The sequence below is a fragment of the Primulina eburnea genome, chromosome 11 (assembly GCF_022965805.1).
Source record: "Primulina eburnea isolate SZY01 chromosome 11, ASM2296580v1, whole genome shotgun sequence".
Classification (NCBI taxonomy): Eukaryota; Viridiplantae; Streptophyta; class Magnoliopsida; order Lamiales; family Gesneriaceae; genus Primulina; species Primulina eburnea.
In genome coordinates, this window is record NC_133111.1 from 21,628,750 (window position 1) to 21,652,716 (window position 23,967).

Consider the following 23,967-nt stretch of genomic DNA (forward strand, 5'->3'; position numbering starts at 1 on the left):
TGAAAATCACAATTTTCAAATACATTATTCACTTGGCCAAATTTTAATTTAGGAACACTTCCATATATCAAAATTTACATTTCTCTCATAGAAGTCATACTTCTATTTTTCTTTACACTTATAAACTCATTTATAAGTCGTTCAACACATTGAACTATTTTCTCCTTTATAGAAGTCATACTTCTAATTTTCCTTACGCTTATAAACTCCTTTATAAGCCGTTCAACACATTGAACTATTTTTACTTCTCATCGGGATTTACAAAGCTAGTACTTGTGTGGCCCTCAATGGTTCATTGATACAACTAGCCGTGGGTTCACATCTCCATGTGATTCGGACTAAACATGTCCTTATTCGAGCATACCCCAATTTCTCCATTCTTACTTATCAACTCCTTGATAGTAAGAACGTCAGAACTCAAGTCTGATAGTACCCAACCAATCACGTTAAACGCCTAGCAGCATCGCTTACGTGATTCCCTAGGTATCACATTATAGTGCCTGTAAGAACCATTCAATTATGGTTAGCCTACAGTACGGTCCCTTCAACTCATATATCCCGATCGATTCGACAACCATTGGTTTATCGAGAGTTGTCAATGAATCGATACTATGTGTCATGTCGTAGTTGCATCGATGGTGTAATCTATGAAACACCTTTCATAATTACAACCATACTCTGGCCAGAGATTTCGATCTACATACACATGATAACACATAGGATATCCATACCCGAAGGTAAGCGGTGAATCCCCGACTACAATGCATCGACTCCTATGTGTTTCGACAGAACACCCAATCTTGCCACCTGATGACCCCATGAGAGTCGGTAAACAAGTCAAAGTGTAATTCTAGCACATAGAGTCTCAATGTTGTCCCGGGTCATAAGGACTAATTCTGTACAATCATAAACCAGGACTTTTCCACTCGATAAGTGAGAACCACTTGGAAAGTCCTTTTATGGAGGGTTGTTCAGTGCACTCTACAAGGAGCACCTATCTGCATGTTCGGACATCACAATGTCCCCTACCAATGAAACATGGTACTCACATCGCAGATACTAGTCTCTAACTCGAGCGGCCTATATCCTTCTTAGTGGCGGCTGAATCGACTAGGAACCGTTTAGAATATACAGTATTACAAATATGAGTTTCATGATACTCATCATATTAGCATCTCATATTCTTTCTACTATTTGTATATTCAAGGGCTTTATCTATGCAGCTAGCATGGGTATACAGATAAAGATTTGCCAAAATAATAATTTCAAATATTATTAAAATAAAGATTGCTTATTCATAGAGTTTCATTGTGAACACTCGGCCAACACTTGGCTCGACGGGCACCTACTCTAACAGTACCTAAGGCCTGCTGTAAACTATGCCAGAAGTGTGAAGTGAATCGTGGATCACGATCTGATACGATGGACTTCGGCATTCCATGTAATCTGACTACCTCTCGAACATATATCTCCGCCATCTGATCGTGTCTGTAAGTCATTCGGTATGGGATGAAACAAGCTGATTTGGTTAATCTGTCGATAACGACCCAAATCGCATCACAGCCTCGGGAAGATCGTGGTAACTTCGTCACGAAATCCATGGAAATGTGATCCCATTTCCATTCAGGAATAGACAAACTCTGAAGTAACCCTCCGGGCTTCTTCCTCTCGGCCTTCACCTGTTGGCAGTTCAAACATTTAGACACATACTCTGCGATGTCCGACTTCATCTGTTTCCACCAGAACTGTGTCTTCAAGTCATTGTACATCTTTCTGCCACCAGGATGAATGCTAAACCGACTGCAGTGTGCTTCGGACATAATCTGATGTCTCAAGTCTGAAACATCTGGCACTACGAGGCGGTTATTAACGTACAAAACATGATCACGTACCTGATATTCTGATACATGTCCTGCCCTGACCATCTGAATCGATCTTTGCACATTCTGATCGGTTCGTTGGGCTTCTTTGATCCTCCTGATCAAGTTAGACTCAACTTGAATAGCAGTAAGTCGTAGTGGCCTCCTGTCTGTATCAAATTCTAATCCAGAGAAACAGCAATTTTCCACGAGTTTGGTAACACTTATCGTCGATAAGGATAAGGCACATACCTTTCGACTCAAGGCGTCTGCCGCTGCATTTGACTTTCCCGGATAATATTTGATCTCGCAATCAAAATCTTTTAACAGATCATCTACGCTGTCTCATATTCAACTCTGACTGAGAGAACAAGTACTTAAGGCTTTTATGGTCTGAATAGATCTCGAATTTCTCGCCATACAGATAATGACGCCAGATCTTCAGTGCAAATACGATAGCCGCCAATTCAAGATCATGAATGGGGTATCGCGTCTCGTGAGTCTTCAACTGTCTTGAGGCATATGCGACCACATGACCTCGCTGCATAAGAATACATCCCAAACCTCTGTGAGAGGCATCACAATATACAACGAAATTACCCGTACCTGAAGGAATCATCAAGACAGGTGCACTGGTCAGCTTTTTCTTTAATTCTAGGAAGCTAGATTCACACTCCTCAGACCATATGAATGGCGCATTCTTCTGTGTCAATTGTGTGATGGGCTTGGAAATACGGGAGAAGTCTTGGATGAATCGTCTATAGTATCCCGCTAGACCCATGAAACTGCATATTTCGGGTACAGAAGTCGGTCTCGGCCAACTGATTACAGCTTCCACTTTACTCGGATCTACAGAAATACCATCTCCCGATATGATATGTCCCAAAAAGACAACTCGATTCAACCAGAATTCGCACTTTGACAATTTGGCATACTGTAATAGCCGAGCCCGGTGTACGGTATGGTTTAAGATTTTGTATGATTATTGGATATTTGGGTAAGTTTAAGTATAGTTTGGATGTTAAGAGTTTCGAGTTATGATTTATAGTATAGTTGGTTATAGATGATGTGCAGTGTTATTGTAGCGGCGTTACGATTAAATTCATGATAAATGGTATATTGATCCAAATGAGGTGAGGCCAATTGGAGTGGTTAGATAAGACATAAGGCTATAACTTTCGTATTTTGAGTTTTGTTCAAATCATTGTGGAAGGTAAGCCAAAAGTGTCCCGAAGTGTGTTGTGTGTTTTGACGTTCCTCCAGTGACACAGGTTGGGAGATTTAGCATAACATTTTACTCAGACCTCCAAATGATCTGAAATTTTGAGGGAGTCAAGATAAGACATAGAGCTACAACTTTGTAGTTTACCACTTTTTCCAATTCGGACGGGAAGAGGCGTTTCTGAGGCGATCTTTTGTAGAAGCTGTGCGCAGAGTAAGATTTGGTCCGAAGGTAGAGCGCACCCGCGGTCATGTAAGGACCGCACCCGCGGTCTCAGTGGTTCAGAAAATGGTTTTTTTGTCGTAGGCTTGGCGCACCCGCGGTCCTTGTGTTGGCGCACCCGCGGTCATGCATTATTGAGGTATGGGCGAAGCTTTAAGTTGCTTTTTGGTTGAGTTGACTTCACTTTTCACCTTACCTTTCCTCCATTCTCGTTTTTCCTCTCTAGAAACAAGGGTTTCCTTCATTTCATTTCATTTCCTACCTTTGATTCTTGGATCTAGTTCGATTTTCGACTTGAGATCGTGGTTCTCCTTGGTGCTAGGAAGCTTAGGTAAGTTTTTGGTTGAATTCTATCATGGTTTTGGAAATGGCATGCTATAGGTTGGAGTATTGGTTGGTTCTATGGATTATTTAACTTGTATTTTTGGATATAGAGTTGATTTTGGTGTTGTTTATGGATTATTGTTGTAGGTGGTGAACCAAGAGCTTATTTGAGGTGTTCTATTGGGTTGTAAGTGGAATTTCATCCCTTTGCTCACATGATATTATATGTATTGTGTTTTAAAGATTTTAAAGTGATATTCCCTTCCATTGATCCATTGTTATGTATTGATTTCATTGATTATCTATTGGAGGTATTGTATACCTCACTATTGTTAAAAGGGAATACAAGAGAAAATATGAGATTGTGAAAGGACGGCTTTAAATGCTATTCAGAGTTCAAATGTTTCTATTGGATTGATTGAATCATAGTCAGAGCATTGCATGCAATTAGTTGATCAACAACCATAGGCTTTTATCCCTCACAGTTATCGATTTATATCGATGGGATATTTGCAACCACAGACAGAGATACTATTGATATCAATCCAACCAGAGAAAAGAGAAATACCATCGTATTGCTATCTATTGCTATTGCTATTGCTACAGTTATTGCTACAGTATTCATGTTTCAGAGTTGATGGTATTTATGATTTCAAAGTCATGTTTTACAGAGTATACTATGTATCATTGTTATGTAAGAGTTCCACTTGCTGAGATTTATTCTCATTTCAGTTATTTCATGTGATGCAGATCAGAGTGGAGGCCCGGGACGTTGACTGTGGACAGGGAGTCATATGCATGCACCGTTGGAAGGATGATTTTGATGGCATGATCATAGGACTGATGTTTTGTATTTTGTTATACCTTTTGAATGATCATGTATTTATTTTGGTTGTAAAATGTTTAAAGAAAATGTATTTTTAAACTCCTTCCATATTTTAAAGAAAATTATTTTTATTCCGCTGCGTATTTTATTTAAAGAGGTCAGGGGTGTCACATTTGGTATCAGAGCGGTGTTCTTCGGACCAATGCATATGACTTCGTCTACTTTCAACTGTCCGGGTATGTTTTCTTTGCATCTATCCATTGTTATCTATTGATATTTCTTTTGTGAGCACATTGTAGAGTAGAGGATGCCACCTAAGAGGGAAGCTGTAGAGGTTGTGATGGGTTTTTGGATTCTATGGTTGATGTGGATAGTATGGTTAAGTTGAATATTGATGATATTGATGAGATGAGAGAGAAGTATCCCGAGTTGTTCGTACAGTGACGTCAATTTCGGGGACGAAATTCCTCTAAGGAGAGGAGATTGTAATAGCCGAGCCCGGTGTACGGTATGGTTTAAGATTTTGTATGATTATTGGATATTTGGGTAAGTTTAAGTATAGTTTGGATGTTAAGAGTTTCGAGTTATGATTTATAGTATAGTTGGTTATAGATGATGTGCAGTGTTATTGTAGCGGCGTTACGATTAAATTCATGATAAATGGTATATTGATCCAAATGAGGTGAGGCCAATTGTAGTGGTTAGATAAGACATAAGGCTATAACTTTCGTATTTTGAGTTTTGTTCAAATCATTGTGGAAGGTAAGCCAAAAGTGTCCCGAAGTGTGTTGTGTGTTTTGACGTTCCTCCAGTGACACAGGTTGGGAGATTTAGCATAACTTTTTACTCAGACCTCCAAATGATCTGAAATTTTGAGGGAGTCAAGATAAGACATAGAGCTACAACTTTGTAGTTTACCACTTTTTCCAATTCGGACGGGAAGAGGCGTTTCTGAGGCGATCTTTGTAGAAGCTGTGCGCAGAGTAAGATTTGGTCCGAAGGTAGAGCGCACCCGCGGTCATGTAAGGACCGCACCCGCGGTCTCAGTGGTTCAGAAAATGGTTTTTTTGTCGTAGGCTTGGCGCACCCGCGGTCCTTGTGTTGGCGCACCCGCGGTCATGCATTATTGAGGTATGGGCGAAGCTTTAAGTTGCTTTTTGGTTGAGTTGACTTCACTTTTCACCTTACCTTTCCTCCATTCTCGTTTTTCCTCTCTAGAAACAAGGGTTTCCTTCATTTCATTTCATTTCCTACCTTTGATTCTTGGATCTAGTTCGATTTTCGACTTGAGATCGTGGTTCTCCTTGGTGCTAGGAAGCTTAGGTAAGTTTTTGGTTGAATTCTATCATGGTTTTGGAAATGGCATGCTATAGGTTGGAGTATTGGTTGGTTCTATGGATTATTTAACTTGTATTTTTGGATATAGAGTTGATTTTGGTGTTGTTTATGGATTATTGTTGTAGGTGGTGAACCAAGAGCTTATTTGAGGTGTTCTATTGGGTTGTAAGTGGAATTTCATCCCTTTGCTCACATGATATTATATGTATTGTGTTTTAAAGATTTTAAAGTGATATTCCCTTCCATTGATCCATTGTTATGTATTGATTTCATTGATTATCTATTGGAGGTATTGTATACCTCACTATTGTTAAAAGGGAATACAAGAGAAAATATGAGATTGTGAAAGGACGGCTTTAAATGCTATTCAGAGTTCAAATGTTTCTATTGGATTGATTGAATCATAGTCAGAGCATTGCATGCAATTAGTTGATCAACAACCATAGGCTTTTATCCCTCACAGTTATCGATTTATATCGATGGGATATTTGCAACCACAGACAGAGATACTATTGATATCAATCCAACCAGAGAAAAGAGAAATACCATCGTATTGCTATCTATTGCTATTGCTATTGCTACAGTTATTGCTACAGTATTCATGTTTCAGAGTTGATGGTATTTATGATTTCAAAGTCATGTTTTACAAAGTATACTATGTATCATTGTTATGTAAGAGTTCCACTTGCTGAGATTTATTCTCATTTCAGTTATTTCATGTGATGCAGATCAGAGTGGAGGCCCGGGACGTTGACTGTGGACAGGGAGTCATATGCATGCACCGTTGGAAGGATGATTTTGATGGCATGATCATAGGAATGATGTTTTGTATTTTGTTATACCTTTTGAATGATCATGTATTTATTTTGGTTGTAAAATGTTTAAAGAAAATGTATTTTTAAACTCCTTCCATATTTTAAAGAAAATTATTTTTATTCCGTTGCGTATTTTATTTAAAGAGGTCAGGGGTGTCACATTAGTAGCTCAATTGGTACAAGATATGTTGCCAAGTACCTTATATCCAGGGAGGTCTTGGGTTCCATTCTTGGAAGGCACAAACTATAGCCTGGACTATAGAAGTTCTATGAGTAACCATACGACGCCTATGGAAAGCCCGTGAGGGACAAAGGCCCCATAGAGGGAGCCCAAGATCGGGATAGCCTTGGGTCGGTTGGCAGTGGGCCGTATGGGCGGTCCACTGGGCCTGTAATGGGTCGTTACAATAAAAGGCGCCTTTTATTGTAACGACCCATTACAGGCCCAGTGGACCGCCCATACGGCCCACTGCCCCGATCGACCCAAGGCTATCCCGATCTTGGGGTCCCTCTATGGGGCCTTGTCCCTCACGGGCTTTCCATAGGCGTCGTACGGGTTACTCATAGAACTCTTAAGCCCATGAACTTAAGTTTGTGCCTCCCCAGGATCGAACCCAAGATCACATGGATATATAGATACTTGGCACAATCCTGGTACCAATTGAGCTACTAGCTCAATTGGTACCAGGATTGTGCCAAGTATCTATATATCCATGTGATCTTGGGTTCGATCCTGGGGAGGCACAAACTTAAGTTCATGGGCTTAAGAGTTCTATGAGTAACCCGTACGACGCCTATGGAAAGCCCGTGAGGGACAAGGCCCCATAGAGGGACCCCAAGATCGGGATAGCCTTGGGTCGATCGGGGCAGTGGGCCGTATGGGCAGTCCACTGGGCCTGTAATGGGTCGTTACACATACAATCTCTCATTTCTCAGTGTCTGCAACACAATTCTGAGATGTTCTGTATGCTCATTTCTGTTCTTAGAATACACCAGAATATCATCGATAAAGACAATAACAAAATCATCCAAATATCTCTGAAATATTTGATTCATCAAGCCCATAAATACCGCCGGAGCATTTGTTAAACCAAAAGGCATAACAATAAATTCGTAATGCCCATACCTGGTTCGAAATGCTGTCTTTGGTATATCTACATCTCGAACTCGGAGCTGATGATATCCGGATCGTAAATCAATCTTAGAATAAACAGAGGATCCCTGCAATTGATCAAATAAATCATCGATCCTAGGCAATGGATATTTATTCTTTATCGTGGCCTTATTCAGTTGCCTATAATCGATACACAGCCGCATGGATCCATCTTTCTTTCGCACGAATAGCACCGGAGCACCCCAAGGAGATACACTAGGTCTGATATATCCCTTGGCTAGCAGATCTTCCAACTGCCTTTAATTCTTTCAACTCTATCGGTGCTATCCTATACGGAGCTCTCGAAATAGGAGTGGTACCTGGAATCAAATCAATACTAAAATCTACTTCTCGCACCGGAGGTAATCCTGGGATCTCATCTGGAAAGATATCTGCAAATTCTCGTACTACTGGTATATCTGCCAATGTCGGGCTAGATTTCTGAACATCTACAGCATACACAAGGAACCCATCTGCTCCTTTCTGCAGCAACTTATTCATAGACAAAGCCGAAATCAAGGGAATCCGAGATCTGGAACCCTTCCCGTAGAATTTCCACTCATCTGTCATCTCAGGTCTGAATCTGACAATCTTGTGGAAACAATCCACGGTAGCTCTGTAATTTGTTAGCATGTCAATACCAACAATGCAATCAAAATCATCTAACCCGAGTACTATGCAATCTAGATCAATTTCATGACCCTCAAACCTTAAGATGCAATGTCTAACCGTGGTCACAGCTATCAAACCACTTCCCAACGGAGAAATAATAGACACAACATCTAACAACGACTCAACAGGCAGAGAATGCAACAATGCAAATCATTCTGAAATGAATGTATGCGATGCACCCGTATCTATCAATATATAAGCAGGATAACCGCAAAGAGAACAGTTACCTGCTTTGACATCATCTGGGGCATCCTGTGCTTGCTCTTCAGTCAAGGCAAACACCTGAGCCTGTTGTCTCTGAGGCTGACTCCCTGACTGGCCACCTCTGGCTCGAGGCTGGGTCGGTGTAGGTGGCGGCTGAAATGAGTGAACAGATGAAGCTTGCCTCTCAGGCTGCGTCACGGAGGCAAACGATCCTGCCGCCTGGAATCTCGATGCACCACTCCTCTGAGGACAGACCTTGGCATAATGCCCCGGTTGCTTGCATACGTTACATTTACCCAATACACCCTGACATTGTTCTGTGGCATGCTTACCTCCACAAGTATTGCAATATCCACTTGCTACCTCTAGACTTTGGCCAAAACCTCTCTGTTTTGACCCGCTGGAGCTCGAAGAACTGCTCCCTGCCCTTTTAAACTGTTTGCCCTTTGCCTTCAAATGATCTTTGCGTCCACTACTGCTACCACCACTTTCGAATCGAGGAGGAGGAACTTGAGATGGAGGTAGTGACGGTCTCGGACTCGGTGCAACATACGGAGCACTCCGTTGCCTAAGCAATCCTGCTTCAGCTCCTTTGGCACGATTCAATGCATCCGAGAAATTATCGGGTCTCCCGGTATTGACCAACGTAAAGATATCTGGATTCAGGCCATTTATAAACTGATCTGCCATGGCCTCATCATTACTTGAAACGTGAGGTGCAAAGCGAAGCAAAGAAGAAAATTTAGCAACGTACTCTTCAATGTTCAATTGCCCTTGCCTCAGGTTTGCAAATTCAGCGCCTTTATCTTTACGGTAGGATACAGGAAAGAATCGCTGATAGAACTCGGTCTTGAACACTTTCCATGTAATCTCAGTACCACGCTGTTCTAGTGCTCTTCTGATATTCAACCACCAATGGTTAGCAATGTCTTGCAGTTGATGGCCAATGAGCTTCACTCTCTTCTCATCACTGTACCCTAAAGACTCGAATAACATCTCGATATCCTCCAACCAGCTTTCGCATTCGATGGCATTTTCTGTACCCTTTAAGTTCGGTGGTCGGAATGACTGGAATCGCTTTAATAGAGTCTCCATGGGTGTAGCAGTGACATCCATCGTATCTCCGGATGTACTCCCCTGTTCTGGCGCTAATGGTCGTAGAGGAACTGCTGCTCATCGAGGAGCCATGTATCAGATATTCAAACAATTTAGTATACAAGCTATACAACTGTTTCAGTCCTCCTCTGATCATTTACCTCTGATCTAGAATCGGTTCTGATTCAGTTTATTACACGCTGTAATCAATCAGATAATAAACAACATGTAATAACGAAAGCAATAAACATGCTAGCACAGCATAAGCAAGGAAGATGACTCGATCTACCCCGCTCATTCTACTCTATCTCAGTCTACAGAACCTACGGCTCTGATACCACCTGTTGTGGGGACCCGGGCTCTAACTCTTTTCTTTGGGATTTAAATGGATCATTAATATAAAAAGTGGGTCAAATTTTTGCTTTTACATTAACTCAAATGCATATAAATAAGCATCATATTTTTATTTAATTACAACATGAACACATAACATACATATCCCGTCTGGTACGTACTCAACAATCCAGTGTTCAACTACAGTACATAACAAAGTACAACTACTAGCCATTTGCTATGCCCGTGATCACCACGCTATACCTGTCTCTCATCCTCTGCGTGACCCAGATCCTGCCCCACCTGTCGTCGTGCACACATACAGACACAACAACAGCCGGAAAACCGGTGAGAACAAATCCCAGTATAAACATGTATACATGCATATAATCAAGTAAACATGAAACATGCTATCATGAATGACATTATATGCACATGCAATGCAATACGAATCAAACCATGTCTGGACTCGACTCGACTAGAACTCTAGGGATCCCGTATGAATAAGACGTCAATGGCTGTCACCTACCCTCCCACTCGGGATGACTGTACGTCTTATTCCTAGACTTCGGTCTGAGCTGTATCTATGGCTGCAATAGGAGTCATGGCTGCTCCTAAGCTGAGATACACCGAACATCTAGATAGTTGACAATGGCTGTCAACGACTCTCCTATCTTAAATGCAATGAATATCAATATGTAAACAAAGTATAATCATATTCATATCTGAATATCACACTGATCATACATGCTTGAATACAATTCTGAAATCAAAGCATAAACATGTTATAAGATTGAATATAATACTATACACAATTCATAAACATGTTACAATATATCTAATAATACTAGTATGTGATTTTGGTTGGGAAACTCAAATAATATCTTAGTTGAGTTACATCTCCCCAAACAAAACATGGCTTATACCTTTCGTCGCACCACTCGGTCGTAGTCGAAGTCTCGAAGACAAATTTTACCGATATCAATCTGAAATGGCAATGTTGATACATATACTATCAATAATCAATATCGGTATCAATTTTTAACGACAAAACGACGTAATTCTCGATACCAATAACTTAACCAAAATCAGTATATTCTCTACAATCCAATACATCAAGAACACACTCCTAATTTCCCCATAATCTGCATCTCCCAACAATACACATGCTTGAAAAATCATAATAATTCTATACGGTGTCCGTTCTTAAATCCGTTTACAATTATACGATGTCTAACATGCCAGAAACAACATATATGAATCATATCTGATTCCTTCAACAACATAATTTCAAGACATGTCAAAACATGGTAAAACTTACGTCCACGTGTAGCCTACAACGATAGGAACACGGTACCGAAGTCGGATTTAAAATCTGACGGACGGATTGAACCAAAAAGGCGTAAGAATTTTCTGAAAGATTTTCGATTCCCTTCCTTCGTTCTTACTGAATTCTGAAGGAGAAACATATATATATCTCCACTTGCATGAAAACAAAACGTGTCATTTTTCCTGAAATTGGGTCGGCGCTCGGGCGGTAAGAAAGTACCGCTCGAGCGCGGCACTTTCTGTCCCAGCATTTCCGTAATGCTCCTTGGCGCTCGGGCGGTCACAATCTACCGCCCGGGCGCGGAAGGTTCTGCCCGTCATGCGAGTTTCTGGCGCTCGGGCGGTCAAAAATTACCGCCCGAGCGCCACACCTTCTGCCCGAACATCTTCCTATTGAGCATTGGCGCTCGGGCGGTCACTTTCTACCGCTCGGGCGCCACTAGTTCTGCCCGAAACTTGTGAAATGCAAAGTTTTGCCCTTTCTCGTCTCAATATGGTCCTACTATAGTTACCTCAACTAAAATTTCATAATTCCGGATTAACAGAGTCAAAATCTTGGCATTTCGTCATGCTCCTCATGACATGACATGTATTCTCATATCCTCAATTATCGCGTCAATAAAGATTATTAATTCTCAGGCCTTACAGTTAAGATCAATCGATATACTGTCTTTGGATATCACATTACACAAATACAGTTTGTTTCAATCAAGATTCATATCTGAACAATTTCTGTATACAACAATTTCAGTTTTCAGATAATTCAATACAATTTTCAATTGTTCGATTTAATCAGTCATACGATGCAAATACATCACGATATCATAGATACAACGAGCATAAAATCATCAGAATACTTTTAGATATAAGGTTCATCAACCTATATACCGAACTGAAGTATTTCAAAGAGAAACACTCAATCCGATGTAACTCTCGGTCAGCACTCTTTTAACTGATTTTTTCCCAATTCTTTCAGCAACTCATACATCATTGGCAAATCTGCCAATGCTAGGCTCGATTTCTGTATATCTACTGGATACATAAGGATTCCATCTGATCCTTTATGTAACCATCGAGTCACAGACAATACGGATATCAAAGGAATTCTTGATCAAGAACCCTCACCGTAGAATTTCTACTCATCAGCCATATCTGGTCTGAATCTTACCATCTCTTGGAAAGAATCCACAATAACTCTGTACTTGATCAGCATATCAATATCAATAATGCATTCAAAATCAGACAACACAAGTAAAACACATTCTATCTCGATTTCATTCTCATCTTACTGCAGTATACGATGTTTCACAGAATTCACTGATGTCAACCTTTTCCCCCAAAAGGTAAAAAGATAAATATTGCAGTAGTTATAGACCCAACAGCTAAAGCATGTCTCAATGCAATTCATACAAAATCGTGTATAAGATGTATCAATATCTCTTAATATGTACGTAACATAATCATAAAAGAACAGTTACCTGTCAATATATCATCAAGTGCCTCTTGGGTCTGTTCCTCGGTCACTCCCACCAGATGATTCTGCTCTTTGAAATCTTCGGGAACCTCTCTGTGGAAAAACCCTAGCAAAGTGTCCATGTTGTCTGCAGATACGACAACTACCAAATACTCCTTGGCATTGCTCTGTGGGATGTCTCCCTCCACAGGTTCTGCAATAAACTCCAGTAGAACTCGGGCTAGAACCATTGGAGCTAGATGAACCGCTCCCTAACTTCTTGAACTGCTTCTTTTGAGCTTTCAACTGTTCTTTCTTTCCACCACTGCTGCCTCCAATCTCGATTCTGGGATGCAACTGTCGTGGTCTCGGTGCTGGAAGAACATACAAAGCTTCCTTTTGTCTCATCAGAGCTGTTTCTGCTCCTCTAGCTCTGTTCAGAGTATCAGCAAAGTTATTCGGTTGTTTCACATTTACCAATGTACGTATCTCCGGATTCAATCCCCGGATGAACTGATCAAATACAGTTGCATCATTCCTAGCCACGAGAGGGGCAAAACTAGCAAGGTGAAGAACTGGGCCATATACTCATCAACATTCAACTGACCCTGTCTTAGATTTTCAAACTCTGCACCTTTATCCTGTCTGTATGATACGGGGAAGAATATTTGACAAAAGTCAACTTCAAAAATTTTCCAGGTAATCACTGGACCACGCTATTCTAAGGCTTCTTTGGTTACCAGCCACCCAATCCTTGCGAATTCCCGTAACTGGTTCCCAATCAGTTTAACTCTACAATCATCTTGAAACCAAGAAATTCAAATAGCATTTCTTTGTCATCTAGCCAATTCTCACAATCAACTGGCGTCTCAGTACCCTTCAGAATCGGCGGTTGAAACGACTGAAACCTCTTCAACTGTGTTTCCATCATAGTTCCTGACACATCCATCTGATAACTCGAAGTACTACCCGGTTCTCGAATTCTTCGAGGAGGTACATCTGATTACCAAAAGAATTAGTAACCCAATACAACATATCTGTTTCAGTCCTCCTCTGATCATATTACTGCTGATCAAGAATCGGTTCTGATTCTTTCTTATTAAGACACATTACCATATCAAAATCGGATAAATTAGGTAGACATGTATTATATGAAGCAGTGACACATGCTAGCAAGCAAAAGCAAAGAAAGAAACTCTTTCTACCCAGCACACTAGTTTCTATATTAGTCTAAAGGATCTATCTGTGATACCCTTGTCCCACATCTGAAAAATTAAAGATTTAAAATGAGTTTATAAAGGGCTACAATGGACTTCTATAGCAACTTGGGTTAATCATTTTCGTAAAGCGAGGACGAATACGAAGTAGTTGCTATAGGGGCCCATTGTGTGCAGTCACGCAGCCGCGGGCTCGGGCTCGGGGCGTGACAGAATGTGTAAGGGCCAAGATCTTGATTCTGTTAATATGAGATTTTAATTATATTAACACGAGATTATTGAAGTTAAATTGATGTGATTATAGCCGGGCCATTACGAGATCGAATTAAACCAAGCATATGAAGTATATAACTTCTCGGACAGAATTGTTGGCGCCCGAGCGGTAAAGATCGACCGCCCGAGCGCCAATGTTGCTGTAATATTCGTCGCGGGCAGAAAGTTCGGCGCCCGGGCGGTATATTTTGACCGCCCGAGCGCCAAGGGTGCCTTCAGAAATTGTTGGAAAGAAACTGCCGCGCTCGAGCGGCAGTTTTGCACCGCTCGAGCGCCGACCGAAAGTCACGAAAAGTAAACACGTAGCTTGGACATGCAAAGTGGATATATATATATAAATTATTCCTCAGAATTCAGAATAAGGAAGAAAGAGAAGGAACGAGAAATCTCCGTGAAAATCCTCACGCCTTTTTATTTCAATCCGTCCGTTAGATTTTAAATCCGACTTCGGTACCGAGTTCCTAGCAACGTAGGCTACAACTGGACGTAATTTTTACTACGTTTTAACATGTTTTGAAATTATGATGTTGTTAGAATTGAATACACGTCATATATGTTGTTCTGGACATGTTAGACAGCGTAGAATCGAAGTCAGATTAAGATACGGACTGAATATGGAGTTGGTATGATTTTCAGAATGAAATTGACTAGAATTGATATCAGATTTGCACGGTGGTTGATTGTAAATGATTGGAATTGATATAGACTGATATAGTATTATCAGTATCGCAAGATTGTGCTGTTGTACCGCCAGAATTTGATAAAACAGAGATGTTGTGATTTGATTTGAATATTGATACAGAATATTGATATTGTCGTTGCCAGATTGAACAGTGACAGACGTTGAATCAAGACTTTGATTGTATCAGAACGACATCAAGAAAGGTATAAATTAATGTTGAGTTGGGATTGCACAACTCAAGTGAGGTTTGACTTGAGTTTCCCTAAATCACATACTTTATTTTATTGCATTGATATTTGCATTTTATCAGATTGATATGTTAATGTATTGACTTAGAACAGAGTCAGAGTCCGAGTCTAGGGCAGACAGCCTAGCTAGGGCAGAACCGCCGAGTCTTTCTCAGAACCGATAAGACTCTAGACTTACGGTGTATCGAAGAGCTTCAGATGTAGATCGACGTCTATCTCAGACACATTCGATACAGCATACCAAAGTCTAAATTAGATTGGGATCCCTAGATTTGAGATAAGATAAGATTAGATCACGAGTCATGGATTCATGTAGTCAGATTAGATACATGCTTCGATGTTTGTTTCTGCTTTTATATATGTTTTATATGATTGCATGTAGTACATTGTTTATACTGGGATATTTATATCTCACCGGAGTTATCCGGCTGTTGTCTTGTTTGTATGTGTGCATGACAACAGGTTGGATAGGTACAGGGTCACAGAGATGAGGACAGATCGAGATTAGAGTGGTGATTCCGGACTTGGACTAGAGATAGGGTTTAAACACTTGATAGTAGTTGTTGAACCTGAGTATGTATGATTGTATATTTTATCAGAGTGATACTTTTATACTGATATGTATAGTAGTTTGATTCCATTACCTTCCGCATTTAAAAAAAAAAAAATTAGACCTTGTTTATTATAATTGATTTAGTCCCAATGACGATTAAGAACATGATTAGCGTCCGGGTCCCCACAACAGGTGGTATCAGAGCCATAGATCCTTTAGATTTAGATAGAAGAGGCTAGTGAGCGGGGTAGACTGAGGTTTTCTTTCCTGCTTTTGAATGCTAGCATGTCCTACTGCTTTATTACATGTTACTTGTTTATCTGATTTGATATAGTAATATGTTTTATTGAGATTGGATCAGTACTGATTCTAGATCAGCAGTAAGATGATTAGAGGAGGATTGAAACAGAATTGTTGTATCTGTTACTAATCTATTTGATTATTAGATATGCCTCCGAGACGAGTACCAGAACAGGGAAGTACATCAAATACTCCAATGGATGTCACACAGACCCCAATGGAAACGTTATTGAAACGTTTTCAGTCATTTCATCCGCCGACCTTGAAAGGCACAGAGAACACTGTAGAGTGGGAGAGTTGGCTCGATGATATAGAGATGTTGTTCGAATCCTTGGAGTATACGGATGAGAAGAGAGTGAAATTGATTGGACATCAGCTGCACGATGTTGCTAAGGACTGGTGGATCACGAGAAAGAGAGCGATGGAGCATAGAGGTACGATGATTACCTGGAATATATTTAGAACTGAATTTTATCAACAATTCTTTCCAGTGTCGTACCGGAAGGATAAGGGGGCAGAGTTTGCCAATCTAAAGCAAGGACCGATGAACATAGAAGAATACGTGTCCAAGTTCTCCTCCTTGCTGAAATTTGCTCCACATGTGGCTGACAGCGAAGAAGCTAGATATTTTCACATTGGTGAACACAGGGCGACCGGATAATTTTACTGATGCCCTGAACAGAGCCAAGGGAGCAGAAGCCGGTATGATGAGACAGAAAGGGGCTTCATTGGTGCCTCCAGCACCGAGACCACAGCAACCAACTCCCAGATTTGAGAGTGGCAGCAGTAGTGGAGGAAAGAAGGAATTTTTGAAAGCCAGGGGAAAACAATTCAAGAAATCTGGCAGTAGTTCTTCCAGCTCCGGTGGTTCCAGACTGAGCCAGAGTTACACTGGAGTTTATTGCAAGACTTGCGGAGGAATACATGCTACCGAGCAATGCCAGGGAGTGACTGGTAGTTGCAATGTCTGTAAACAGCCGGGGCACTTTGCTAAAGTGTGTCCCCAGAGGGGTTCCCAAAGAACTCAGGGGGCCGAGTCATCGGGATCAGCAGCACAGACTGAGAGACGATCCGCTGCTGTTCATACATTCCAGCCAGCGCCAGCTCAGTCACAGCAGAGGCCAGGAGGAAGCCAGACAGTTGGTCAGCCTCCGAGACAGCAGGCCAGAGTCTTCGCTTTGACAGAGGAGCAGGCCCAGGAAGCACCAGATGACGTTGTGGCAGGTAACTGTTCTTTATGTGGTTATCCTGCTTACGTATTAATTGATACCGGTGTTTCACACACATTTATTTCTGAACGATTTGCATTGAGTCATGCATTGCCTGTAGAGTCGTTAGCTACTGTAGTGTCTGTCTCTTCTCCGTTGGGGATGGGTTTGATATCCGTGAATTCGGTTAACCATTGTGTACTACAGTATGACGGGCATGAGATTGAGTTAGATTGCATCGTACTTGGGTTGTCAGATTTTGATTGTATTATCGGTGTTGATATGCTAACCAAGTACAGAGCGATAGTTGATTGTTTCTACAAGATAGTGAGATTCAGACCAGATATGGCTGAAGAGTGGAAATTTTACGGTAAGGGTTCTAGATCGAGAATTCCTTTAGTATCCGTATTATCTATGACTCGATTGTTACAGAAAGGAGCAGAAGGGTTCCTTGTATATTCAGTAGATTTACTGAAGTCGAGTCCAGCATTGGCAGATCTGCCAGTGGTACGTGAGTTTGCTGACGTCTTCCCAGATGAGATCCCGGGGTTACCTCCAGTTAGAGAGATAGACTTCAGCATTGAACTGATGCCAGGTACAGTACCGATTTCTAGAGCTCCGTACAGAATGGCACCAGTGGAACTGAAAGAATTGAAGGATCAGCTGGAAGTTTTACTGGCCAAGGGGTACATCAGACCGAGTGTGTCTCCTTGGGGTGCTCCAGTATTGTTTGTAAGGAAGAAAGATGGTTCGATGAGACTCTGCATCGACTATCGGCAACTGAACAAGGCAACGGTAAAGAATAAATATCCTTTGCCTCGTATAGATGATTTATTCGATCAGTTGCAGGGTTCTTCAGTATATTCCAAGATCGATTTGAGATCGGGATATCATCAGCTAAGAGTCAGAGATTCTGATATCTCAAAGACAGCATTCAGAACCAGGTATGGGCACTATGAATTTATTGTCATGCCGTTTGGTCTGACGAATGCTCCAGCTGTATTCATGGGATTGATGAACCTTATCTTCCAGAAATATCTCGATGATTTTGTGATTATTTTCATCGATGATATTTTGATTTATTCAAAGAATACGAGTGAGCATGCTGAGCATTTAAGAACTGTGTTGTGAATTCTAAGGGCTGAGAAGTTATATGCTAAACTGTCGAAATGTGAGTTTTGGCTAAGACAGGTAGTATTTCTGGGTCATATTATATCAGGAGATGGTATATCAGTTGATCCCAGTAAAGTGGAAGCCGTGATTTCTTGGCCAAGACCGACATCAGTACCTGAAATTCCCAGTTTTATGGGTTTAGCGGGATACTACCGTCGTTTCATTAAAGATTTCTCGAGTATAGCTAAACCAATTACTCAGCTGACTCAGAAAAATGCTCCATTTGTTTGGTCTGAAGAATATGAGACCAGTTTTCTGGAGTTGAAGAAGAGGTTGACCAGTGCACCGGTGTTGACTATTCCCTCCGGTACTGGTGATTTTGTGGTTTATTGCGACGCTTCTCACAGAGGGTTGGGATGTGTGCTGATGCAACGAGGGCATGTTATTGCCTATGCCTCAAGACAGCTTAAACCACATGAGACTCGTTATCCAATTCACGATTATGATTGTGTTATTAACTATCATCCAGGTAAAGCCAATGTTGTTGCGGATGCATTAAGTCGAAAGTCCAGTTCTATTGCTGCAATGCAAATACAAGAACAAATTTTATGGGATTTACAGAACCTGAAGATTGATGTTATTCCAAAAGGGGCTGTAATCCAGTTATAATCCCTCATGATTCGACCAACGCTTGCAGACAGGATTAAGGTCGAACAAAATGCAGATAATGAATTACAGCAATTGAGGCAGCGAGATGAAGAAAAAAGAAATTTGAACTTTGAATTGAATGGGGAAGGAATATGGACATATCGAGGGAGATTGTGTGTGCCAAAGCAAGGAACGATCAGAACCGACATTCGTATTGATGCTCATGCTACCCCTTATTCGATCCATCCAGGAGGCACAAAAATGTACAAGGATTTGAAACCAATATTTTGGTGGCCAGGTATGAAAAAGAACATTGCTCAATTTGTTGCACAATGTCTAACTTGTCAACAGGTCAAGACTGAACATCAAAGACCAGCAGGACTTCTGAAACCACTACCCATTCCTGAATGGAAATGGGAGCATATTACAATGGATTTCATCCTTGGTTTTCCAAGAACACAAAGAGGATTCAATGCTATATGGGTTATTGTAGATCAACTTACAAAATCAGCTCACTTTCTTCCGGTGAAGACCACATACACGATGAATCAATATGCTGAAGAATACATCAAAGAGATAGTGAGGCTTCATGGCATCCCAGTGTCCATTGTATCAGATCGAGATCCCAAATTTACATCTGCATTTTGGAAAAGCTTGCATCATGCTATGGGAACTCGATTGTCATTCAGCACAGCATTCCACCCTCAAACTGATGGACAATCAGAACGAGTGAATCAGATCTTAGAAGATATGTTGAGGGCATGTACTATTGACTTCCCAGGTAGTTGGGACAGTAAACTACCGTTGGCTGAGTTTACATATAACAATAGCTACCAATCAAGCATTGGAATGGCACCATATACTGCATTATATGGTAGAAAATGTCGATCTCCAGTACATTGGGATGAAATAGGAGAAAGGAAATTATTAGGCCCTGAATAGGTACAACAGACAGGTGAATTGGTAACCAAGATCAGAGAAAGAATGCACACTGCCCATAGTCGACAGAAAAGCTATGCTGATGTGAGACGTCGTCGATTGGAATTCCAGATTGGTGACCATGTATTTGTAAAGATATCACTATTGAAGGGCATTTTACGTTTTGGCAAGAAAGGAAAATTGAGTCCAAGATATATCGGTCCATTTGAAATCTTGGAAAGAATAGGAGACAGAGCCTACCGAGTTGCTTTACCTCCGAACTTGTCAAATATTCACAATGTTTTTCACGTTTCCTTGCTACGAAAGTATTTGGCCAATCCTTTTCACGTTCTTCATTATGAACCATTGGAGCTTGCATCGAATCTCTCATATGAAGAACGACCGGTCCAAATCCTCGATTGGAAATCAAAAGTGTTACGAGGCAAGGAAATACCCTTGGTGAAATTATTATGGCGCAATCGTGCGATTGAAGAAGCAACTTGGGAGCGAGAAGACGAGATCCAATAGAGATATCCTGAACTATAAGGTACGTCAAATTTCGAGGACGAAATTCTTTGAAGGAGGGGAGAATTGTAATGCCCGGTTACTCGTACAAATGATAATAATGCGTTTATGTCGTTTATTATGTAGTTATTTAGCTCGTTAGATTCCACATGATGATTCAGGTATCGATATTGAGATTGAACATGACTTTTATATTGCCCATGGTATATTGAGAAGGAATATATGTCTAAATAGTAGAGTAAGATGTGAAGGTGATGATAGTTTAATGGAAGTTGTGGGAAATGAGATGTAAATATGGTAGTTCGTACGGGTTTTACAATAATGATTTGAATATTAATCCAAATTGTGTGAGGCCTTAACCATTAGAAAGCTAAGATATAATGTTACAACTTTCTTATTTTGAGTTTTGTCCAAATCATTGTGGAAGACAAGCCAAAAGCTCCCCGAAGTGAGTTGTGTGCATCGTCACTCCTTCAATGATACATGTTGGGAGAATGGTCATAAATATTTACTCAGACCTCCAAATGACATGAAACTAGTGGGGGATTCAAGCCAAGACATAGAGCTACAACTTCCTAGTTTACCACCTTTCCAGATTATGAACGGAAGAGACGTTTCTGGAGCGATCTTTGATGAAGCAGTGCGCAGAAACAGAATAGGTGGCGCCCGAGCGGTAAGAAATTACCCACCGAGCGCCAATGGTTCTGGAATTTTTGTTTCGGACCGAAAGTGCCGCGCTCGAGCGGTAATTTATGACCGCCCGAGCGCCGCCTTGCATATAAGAAGATAAGTTTCGACTTTCTGAATCATTTCTTTAGTTCTTCCCCTCCTTTATCAGCAAAAGCACGAAGTAAACCAAGAAACTCTTCCTCCAAAAGCTCTCTTCTTCCTTTCCTTCATCAATTTGAAGATAGATCTTAGTTCTCCATCACAAGAACATCATAGAAGTGTAAGCTTTCTTCTCTTTTAGTTGTTCTACATGTAGAGGAGTGATTTTCACCTAGTCTAAACAATAGTAACTGAATTATTGATATATTTGACAGTATAGGAGCGAGAAACATCGTCTCAAACACGTATTCGTACGATTGGACAGTAAGTTGGCATGTTCTTGAAGTAATACATGAGTAATATTATGATTTCAAATACTTCCCATTGATTATTGCTATATGTACATTGTTAGTATCTTATTGATGAAAACATAGCACCATATTTCATTGTTATGGATTAAATATGTAAGAAACTCATGAATATTGATGATGGGTGCTATGTTATGAACATGAACATGAACATGAAAGGAAAAGGACTGATTTTTACATGATATAGAGCTTTTTGACATCATGGGTGGTTTTAAGTCCACCAAAGCTATTGGCCAATATATGTTCATGGGGCGTGGGCTTGCCAAAGGTTGCTCCCTGACGTCCAACACAATAGTAACTATATAATAAAGCAAGCACAGTAGTACATGTCAACTAATGAGGCTCAAGTACAAAAATGAACATTGAATATATGCTACGGTATGACATACTTTTAAGATTCATTGTTGTCACGACTTGATATGTATGTTCCTTCGATGCATATTGATACGTATAAGTGCCAACTTATTGAGTTTTATAAACTCACGTAGCTCATGTGTTACAGGATCAGGTAGTGAACAGACATAGGATGCCGGTTCGCCAATGAATGCTTGTGACGTGCCCTACCTCGACAAAAACCGGGACTTCTTATTGTATAGCTTCCGCATATGTATTTTAGTAAATTTTATATGAGGGTTTGAAACAAGTTCCATGTTATGTATGATGATACAAAGTATGTTGGTATATGAGAATATGTTTATAAATGTGTATGAATAGTATTGCTTGAGTTTTGGTGTATACAAAATATAGGGACATCATGCCAAAATTTTTATAAACCATCAAAGTGATGCCTCTTGTTTGATTTACTTCATACTATAGTTATATCATTCAAACCTTATTTTGATTACAAGTATAAGTATCATTAATCATGTCAAGTATAGAGTAAGGGTGTGACATGAAACAACAACACAAGCCAAAACCGTGAGGTGCACAAGTGAAGAGCCAAAAATCTGTACATGTTTTCGAAAGTTGTTCTGTCTGGATTTCGGTTTTAACATAAAATCGTGATCATGTAATGTTTAAAAATGTTAATATAACTTGATTGAAGAGCAAAGAAAGATCTAGACATGCCTTGGATTTTGTTTAAAAGAAAAACAAACGAATACGGCGATGCGGCGCGGCGGTGACGGAGTGCATTTCTTACTAGTTTTCTCTCTTGTTTTCTTCTAAGAGACTAACGATTTCCTTGATGAAAATGCTCAGAAATTCGACAATGGTGAGGGACGAATGAAGGCTAGGAATAAAGGAAAATTCTACAAATAAAATGGGATAAAATGGCAAGATCCTAACTTTCTATCCTAGTTGTTAGCTAGATAAGGAAAGAGGTGTCATATGGTGGGATTGAGGGGTGATTTAGGGGAGTGTGATGACCGATTCTATGTAATAGCCTATCCCGGTGTACGGTATGGTTTAAGTTTCGTATGTTTATTGGGTTATTTGCTTTAGATGTTAAGAGTTGTGTTTATTGGTTTTAGTATTGTTGGTTATTATTGTTTTGTGGTGTTGTTGCTAGTGGTTGTTGGTAGATGTTTAGTATCAGCGTTTCGGTTCGATTTTAGTTGCTTAAGAGTTTGGTTTGGCCGTGACATCACCGCACCCGCGGTCCTTGCAGCAGCGCACCCGCGGTCTTGATTGCGACATTTTGTGTAGAAATGCCGTAGACACACCGCACCCGCGGTGTATTGGTACCGCACCCGCGGTAAAGTTAGGACCGCACCCGCGGTCGTCATTTTCAGAATTCTGGTTGTGATGCTGTGAGCTTAGCGCACCCGCGGTAGAGGTAAGAGCGCACCCGCGGTCATGCAGTGCAGAAACGTGTTTCGAGATTTTTAAGTGATATATTGGATGAGTTGGTTCACTTTTCTCATTTCCTTCTCTCTTATTTTCGATTTCTCTCCTTAAGACTAGGGTTTCCCTCATTTCTTTCATTTCCTACCTTTGATTCTTGCATCTTGGTGGTTAATTGTTGAGAGATCAAGGTTCTACTTGATGCTAGGAAGCTAAGGTAAGCTTTTGGTGATGTTTATTCTTGGTTTTGGAGGAGATGTGATATGGGTTTGTTGTTATTGTTGGTTTTATGGATTAATTGGCATGGGTTCTTGGTTATTGGGTTATTGATGGTGTGAATTATGGTTTATTGTTGTAGGATTTCAACCAAGAGTATAGATTGGAGGTTTCAAGTGGTTGTAAGTGGAATTTCACCCTTTGTCCTCACTTGATACTATATGTATATTTTTTCAATGGTTTTAATGTGTTATTCCCTTCATTCGATTCATGTATATGTATTGATATACTTGTTATATA

The 23,967-nt window shown here is 40.5% G+C and overlaps 2 long non-coding RNA genes across 2 annotated transcripts; both read left to right on the forward strand.

Annotated features, from left to right (window-relative positions):
* Positions 1-3,382: 3,382 nt before the first annotated feature.
* LOC140805002 (uncharacterized) lies at positions 3,383-4,785 on the forward strand. Its single transcript, XR_012112249.1, has 3 exons — positions 3,383-3,634; positions 3,775-3,814; positions 4,378-4,785. It is a non-coding gene; the product is annotated as an uncharacterized lncRNA (long non-coding RNA).
* A 267-nt stretch (positions 4,786-5,052) lies between these two features.
* On the forward strand, positions 5,053-6,720 carry LOC140805003 (uncharacterized). The gene is made up of 3 exons (XR_012112250.1): positions 5,053-5,776; positions 5,917-5,956; positions 6,520-6,720. It is a non-coding gene; the product is annotated as an uncharacterized lncRNA (long non-coding RNA).
* Positions 6,721-23,967: the final 17,247 nt, after the last annotated feature.